General features: G+C 35.4%; 1 long non-coding RNA gene across 1 annotated transcript in view; it reads left to right on the top strand.

The window, feature by feature from the left end:
* The window catches only part of LOC147806687 (uncharacterized), a 29,593-nt gene extending 21,758 nt beyond the window's left edge, over positions 1 to 7,835 (top strand). The window contains exons 1-2 of the long non-coding RNA XR_015428510.1: positions 1 to 7,222; positions 7,293 to 7,835. The exon at positions 1 to 7,222 is cut by the window's left edge and continues 21,758 nt beyond it. This is a non-coding gene — a long non-coding RNA (uncharacterized LOC147806687). The remainder of the gene's footprint in view (positions 7,223 to 7,292) is intronic.

Raw genomic sequence — 7,835 nt, forward strand, 5'->3', positions numbered from 1 at the left:
GAACTTTTCCGTTCTTCGGTGCAGTAAGCCTCGGGGTATCGAAAGAACTGGGTGGTCCTGGACTGCGACGCTAGATCGCAAGTCCGTGACCCGAAGTCTCTGAATAACCCTTGCGTTTGCAGCCTGATTTCTTTCTTAAAGCACAAAAATTATTCATCTCGCTCTAGTTAAGCTGAGGTGGGCTAGATTAAGGTCCTGGACTGTAACTAAAGATTGCAAGTCCGTGCCCTGAAAAACCACCCAGCGCTTTACTAACGTTCAATCTTAGATCAAGAACGTTTATAGTGCTCGGAATTCTCGAATTTTGACGTCTCTAATATTTTCTAATTAAGAGGAGGTAAATATTGCTTCAGTAGTTTTTATTCATCGCGATATGGTGCTAATGGACATGTTTTGGGGAGCAAAAACTTTATTGGATCATTTTTGGATAAATCCTCATACTGGTCTATCGAAAAAGGAACAAATTGAAGTTATAAATGACAAAAAAGTGTTCAATCGCAGTATTACTGGCCTAGTAGGTGAGACGATAAACTTTTCTCTTCCTTTGCTCTTCCAGGAACTTTTCATTTAATATATTCTTCATTTTTCAGCGTTTCAATGATCATCATATTGTGATCAAGTTGGTTTTAAAATACACCAAGAAACAGTATCCTGGAAGTATAGGCAGTCAAGGGCCAGCAGCGCTCCTTAGTGTAGAGAACACTATCCATAATATCGGTTAATTCTACCTCATTAGTTTAGATTTAATTTATCATTTTTTGTGCATAGGAACAGCTTTTGTGTCGTGTATTTTTCAGAATTTACAGTCTTGGTAATATGGTGCTGGTGGACATGTTTTGGGGAGCTAAAACTTCATCCGATCATTTTTGGATAAATCCTCATACTGGTCTATGGAAAAAGGAACAAATTGAAGTTGTAAATGACAAAAAAGTGTTCAATCGCAGTATTACTGGCCTAGTAGGTGAGACGATAAACTTTTCTCTTCCTTTGCTCTTCCAGGAACTTTTCATTTAATATATTCTTCATTTTTCAGCGTTTCAATGATCACCATATTGTGATCAAGTTTGTTTTAAAATACACCAAGAAACAGTAACCTGGAAGTATAGGCAGTCAAGGGCCAGCAGCGCTCCTTAGTGTAGAGAACACTATCCATAATATAGGTTAATTCTACCTCATTAGTTTAGATTTAATTTATCATTTTTTGTGCATAGGTACAGCTTTTGTGTCGTGTATTTTTCAGAATTTACAGTCTTGGTAATATGGTTCTGGTGGACATGTTTTGGGGAGCTAAAACTTCATCCGATCATTTTTGGATAAATCCTCATACTGGTCTATGGAAAAAGGAACAAATTGAAGTTATAAATGACAAAAAAGTGTTCAATCGCAGTATTACTGGCCTAGTAGGTGAGACGATAAACTTTTCTCTTCCTTTGCTCTTCCAGGAACTTTTCATTTAATATATTCTTCATTTTTCAGCGTTTCAATGATCATCATATTGTGATCAAGTTTGTTTTAAAATACACCAAGAAACAGTATCCTGGAAGTATAGGCAGTCAAGGGCCAGCAGCGCTCCTTAGTGTAGAGAACACTATCCATAATATCGGTTAATTCTACCTCATTAGTTTAGATTTAATTTATCATTTTTTGTGCATAGGTACAGCTTTTGTGTCGTGTATTTTTCAGAATTTACAGTCTTGGTAATATGGTGCTGGTGGACATGTTTTGGGGAGCTAAAACTTCATCCGATCATTTTTGGATAAATCCTCATACTGGTCTATGGAAAAAGGAACAAATTGAAGTTGTAAATGACAAAAAAGTGTTCAATCGCAGTATTACTGGCCTAGTAGGTGAGACGATAAACTTTTCTCTTCCTTTGCTCTTCCAGGAACTTTTCATTTAATATATTCTTCATTTTTCAGCGTTTCAATGATCATCATATTGTGATCAAGTTTGTTTAAAAATACACCAAGAAACAGTAACCTGGAAGTATAGGTAGTCAAGGGCCAGCAGCGCTCCTTAGTGTAGAGAACACTATCCATAATATCGGTTAATTCTACCTCATTAGTTTAGATTTAATTTATCATTTTTTGTGCATAGGTACAGCTTTTGTGTCGTGTATTTTTCAGAATTTACAGTCTTGGTGATATGGTACTGGTGGACATGTTTTGGGGAGCTAAAACTTCATCGGATCACTTTTTGGATAAATCCTCAGATAAATCCACATTTTTCTCTGATCTAGAGTTCTCTTATCTATAGTTTTTTTGAGTCTCACTGATAGCATTAAATTGTCGAAGCTGTCGTTATTTTAAATAGGGGATATCTTTAAATCCAATTTGAACGAGGATTTTTAGCACTATGAATGTTATCAAGGAAGAATTTTTGGCTTATTGATTTTGTCCGATATTTAATGAAGCAAATTCCTGATGTTTGCAAATGCATCGCGATGTCGTTGTGAATCACTGATGAACGTGTTATGAAACGGAAAATTTCCGTTGATGGTCTGTACAAGTGTGAAATCCGAATTGGAGCAGAACGGCCGTATATCACTCCCCTCTTCGAGCTTTACACTTGTTAGCCGTTTCGGAACTTTTCCGTTCTTCGGTGCAGTAAGCCTCGGGGTATCGAAAGAACTGGGTGGTCCTGGACTGCGACGCTAGATCGCAAGTCCGTGACCCGAAGTCTCTGAATAACCCTTGCGTTTGCAGCCTGATTTCTTTCTTAAAGCACAAAAATTATTCATCTCGCTCTAGTTAAGCTGAGGTGGGCTAGATTAAGGTCCTGGACTGTAACTAAAGATTGCAAGTCCGTGCCCTGAAAAACCACCCAGCGCTTTACTAACGTTCAATCTTAGATCAAGAACGTTTATAGTGCTCGGAATTCTCGAATTTTGACGTCTCTAATATTTTCTAATTAAGAGGAGGTAAATATTGCTTCAGTAGTTTTTATTCATCGCGATATGGTGCTAATGGACATGTTTTGGGGAGCAAAAACTTTATTGGATCATTTTTGGATAAATCCTCATACTGGTCTATCGAAAAAGGAACAAATTGAAGTTATAAATGACAAAAAAGTGTTCAATCGCAGTATTACTGGCCTAGTAGGTGAGACGATAAACTTTTCTCTTCCTTTGCTCTTCCAGGAACTTTTCATTTAATATATTCTTCATTTTTCAGCGTTTCAATGATCATCATATTGTTATCAAGTTGGTTTTAAAATACACCAAGAAACAGTATCCTGGAAGTATAGGCAGTCAAGGGCCAGCAGCGCTCCTTAGTGTAGAGAACACTATCCATAATATCGGTTAATTCTACCTCATTAGTTTAGATTTAATTTATCATTTTTTGTGCATAGGTACAGCTTTTGTGTCGTGTATTTTTCAGAATTTACAGTCTTGGTAATATGGTGCTGGTGGACATGTTTTGGGGAGCTAAAACTTCATCCGATCATTTTTGGATAAATCCTCATACTGGTCTATGGAAAAAGGAACAAATTGAAGTTATAAATGACAAAAAAGTGTTCAATCGCAGTATTACTGGCCTAGTAGGTGAGACGATAAACTTTTCTCTTCCTTTGCTCTTCCAGGAACTTTTCATTTAATATATTCTTCATTTTTCAGCGCTTCAATGATCATCATATTGTGATCAAGTTTGTTTTAAAATACACCAAGAAACAGTAACCTGGAAGTATAGGCAGTCAAGGGCCAGCAGCGCTCCTTAGTGTAGAGAACACTATCCATAATATCGGTTAATTCTACCTCATTAGTTTAGATTAAATTTATCATTTTTTGTGCATAGGTACAGCTTTTGTGTCGTGTATTTTTCAGAATTTACAGTCTTGGTAATATGGTTCTGGTGGACATGTTTTGGGGAGCTAAAACTTCATCCGATCATTTTTGGATAAATCCTCATACTGGTCTATGGAAAAAGGAACAAATTGAAGTTATAAATGACAAAGTGTTCAATCGCAGTATTACTGGCCTAGTAGGTGAGACGATAAACTTTTCTCTTCCTTTGCTCTTCCAGGAACTTTTCATTTAATATATTCTTCATTTTTCAGCGTTTCAATGATCATCATATTGTGATCAAGTTTGTTTTAAAATACACCAAGAAACAGTATCCTGGAAGTATAGGCAGTCAAGGGCCAGCAGCGCTCCTTAGTGTAGAGAACACTATCCATAATATCGGTTAATTCTACCTCATTAGTTTAGATTTAATTTATCATTTTTTGTGCATAGGTACAGCTTTTGTGTCGTGTATTTTTCAGAATTTACAGTCTTGGTAATATGGTGCTGGTGGACATGTTTTGGGGAGCTAAAACTTCTTCCGATCATTTTTGGATAAATCCTCATACTGGTCTATGGAAAAAGGATTAAATTGAAGTTATAAATGACAAAAAAGTGTTCAATCGCAGTATTACTGGCCTAGTAGGTGAGACGATAAACTTTTCTCTTCCTTTGCTCTTCCAGGAACTTTTCATCTAATATATTCTTCATTTTTCAGCGTTTCAATGATCATCATATTGTGATCAAGTTTTTTTTAAAATACACCAAGAAACAGTAACCTGGAAGTATAGGCAGTCAAGGGCCAGCAGCGCTCCTTAGTGTAGAGAACACTATCCATAATATCGGTTAATTCTACCTCATTAGTTTAGATTTAATTTATCATTTTTTGTGCATAGGTACAGCTTTTGTGTCGTGTATTTTTCAGAATTTACAGTCTTGGTGATATGGTGCTGGTGGACATGTTTTGGGGAGCTAAAACTTCATCGGATCACTTTTTGGATAAATCCTCAGATAAATCCACATTTTTCTCTGATCTAGAGTTCTCTTATCTATAGTTTTTTTGAGTCTCACTGATAGCATTAAATTTTCGAAGCTGTCGTTATTTTAAATAGGGGATATCTTTAAATCCAATTTGAACGAGGATTTTTAGCACTATGAATGTTATCAAGGAAGAATTTTTGGCTTATTGATTTTGTCCGATATTTAATGAAGCAAATTCCTGATGTTTGCAAATGCATCGCGATGTCGTTGTGAATCACTGATGAACGTGTTATGAAACGGAAAATTTCCGTTGATGGTGTGTACAAGTGTGAAATCCGAATTGGAGCAGAACGGCCGTATATCACTCCCCTCTTCGAGCTTTACACTTGTTAGCCGTTTCGGAACTTTTCCGTTCTTCGGTGCAGTAAGCCTCGGGGTATCGAAAGAACTGGGTGGTCCTGGACTGCGACGCTAGATCGCAAGTCCGTGACCCGAAGTCTCTGAATAACCCTTGCGTTTGCAGCCTGATTTCTTTCTTAAAGCACAAAAATTATTCATCTCGCTCTAGTTAAGCTGAGGTGGGCTAGATTAAGGTCCTGGACTGTAACTAAAGATTGCAAGTCCGTGCCCTGAAAAACCACCCAGCGCTTTACTAACGTTCAATCTTAGATCAAGAACGTTTATAGTGCTCGGAATTCTCGAATTTTGACGTCTATAATATTTTCTTATTAAAAGGGGTTAAATATTGCTTCTGGGTAAGATTAGTTAGGTGGTAGAATGTTGCATTTTGAAAATGTGAACAGTTGTAATATTCCAAATTTGAACTAAGCCATAATCGGTTTCTTAAGATAAACTTCTATATCTTCATGGATCTACCTCTGCGAATAAGAATTTTCTTGATACCGAAATTATTTATTTGAAAATCTAATTTATCATATTTACGATGAAAATCACTAAATTTTTTAACTTGTGTTCGCGTAGGATTTAGAAACCTGAGCTTAGTCAAAATTTTCTTAAAATGATATTTTTTTGAAGTATAATTTTGCGGATTATGGCAGCAAAGTATGCCACTTGTACTTGAAGGTACTTACACGACGATTGCAAGCTGCATTGCAACAATAAAATGTATAGAATTTAGCTGGCAACTACTGCCAAATTGAGCAATCCTTCTTATTGTTCAAAAACAGTTCATCCTTCTTAATGTTCAAAAAAAGGATCCTGCACTAGATCCAGGCCCAGAGAACAGCGTGGATTGACTACACTAATTTAGATTTCAAAGCAATTAAATGAATCTAATACCTTTTCGAGGAAGATCTATAAAGATACGAAAGTCCTTGGCCCACCAACGGCTGTAGAGTCTATCGCTTATGCTTCCCGATGAGGTGTTATTCATCCTGGAATTACCCTAAATTCACATTTCTCTCTATCAAACGGAGTTTTTTCAAGAAAGCTTATTTTTACTTAATAAATTTTTGTTAGTGAGTCAATTTTATGAGATTAAATTTTTTAGTGTTAACCCACTTTAAGTCACCAGAATTTGATTCTATGAGAAAAAGAAATAAATGAACCTAATGCTTAGGTGAAGCAGGTATAAACTAATTTGTTATTTTACAATGTATGGAAACCCTAATTGTCAAGGTAAGAAAGGTGTAAAAATCCGTAGTTAAATTTAAAACTTGTTATATTTAAGTTTTTAACAGAATATTGGAAGACTAAAATTATTAAATCGTAATTATCCAATTAAAATTATTCAATTATTCCTGTAACGAAATTATTCAAAGTCATTTAAATTGTTTAACTTTATTTTAAATCTATTTCTGATGGATTTTTATCTTCAGTAATTTTAAGATCTTATTCAATATCTTTCAAATTAGCAGTTAATTCAAATTTTTTTAGTATTTTTAAATACAGATTTAGTTTCTTCTGTTCATTTCTAAATTAAAACTCAACTGGAACTCACTCTTTCTTTAGGTTTGCATTCTTTTGACATTTCTTAAAATTTACTTTGAGAAATCTTTAGTAATTGACAAAAGCATTCAAATTTGAATGAAAATAAAAGCTCAAAATAAAAGTTAACAATGCATAAAAACGCCAAAATAGCGTGTTCTCCCTGTGCAATAATATATATGTATTATGATAACATTAAAAAGTACTTAAATCTGGTATAAAATTCAAACTTTTAAAGTTAATTATTCTTTTTTTTCGAAGCTGGTTTAAAGGTTTATTCTACCTTAGTGGCTTAGATTGTTTAATTTCTCCTTCTGTTTTTGCGCATGGATACTGCTCGTGTGTCTTGTATTTTTCAGAATTGACCTTCTTCTCGACATGCTGCTGATGGACACGTTTTGGGGAACTGAAACTGAAAAGGATGCTAAGCTTTGAATAAAGAATCAGATGAATCTAGGAAAAGCTGCACTATCTTTAAAAAACAGAAAACTTTATTCCTTGTTGGTCTAGCAGGTGAGACGATAACCTTTATTTTTCACTCTTACCCAAAGCCTCTATTTAAACAAAAAATCTTATTATCCAGATTCATGGGTTTGTGACATTCAGATGAAAGAGCTTCTCAACGTTGTTCTGCAATCTTTATCAAATGGGGATTAGTTTTTGCCCTCCCAATGAAGTGGCTCAGAATGAAGTGGCTCCAGAATCTGCTGTTGTAGACATATACTCACACAGACCACAGTGCTGACATTAAATGTCTTTAGTGGTAAACGGATAGTGGCTTACCGTCGGGCTAACCGTGGGAGGTCTTTCATGGTTTTCCTCACCATGTAACGCAAATGCGGGTTAGTTGCAACAAAGTCCTCCATGAAGGCTAGTTTGATCCAGGTGTTCCCTTGTCTTCTGGTTTTGATTCCATTCTTATGGAACTGAAGATTTATATTTGCAACATATAGATTTATATTACTAAACAAGCCTGTTTTCCAATCATTGAGTTTTGGTGAATAGATTTAAGTGGTTCTTGCTCAAAGGCCTGCAATAGCATGTAGAATTTTTTCAGCTTATTTATAAAATGTTAAACTCTAAGGTCCGTATTGATTGTTTACTTAGTTGTTATACTGACTTTCAT

The sequence above is a fragment of the Parasteatoda tepidariorum genome, chromosome 8 (genome assembly GCF_982258835.1).
Source record: "Parasteatoda tepidariorum strain Cologne lab strain chromosome 8, Ptep-v5.0, whole genome shotgun sequence".
NCBI classification, from domain to species: Eukaryota; Metazoa; Arthropoda; class Arachnida; order Araneae; family Theridiidae; genus Parasteatoda; species Parasteatoda tepidariorum.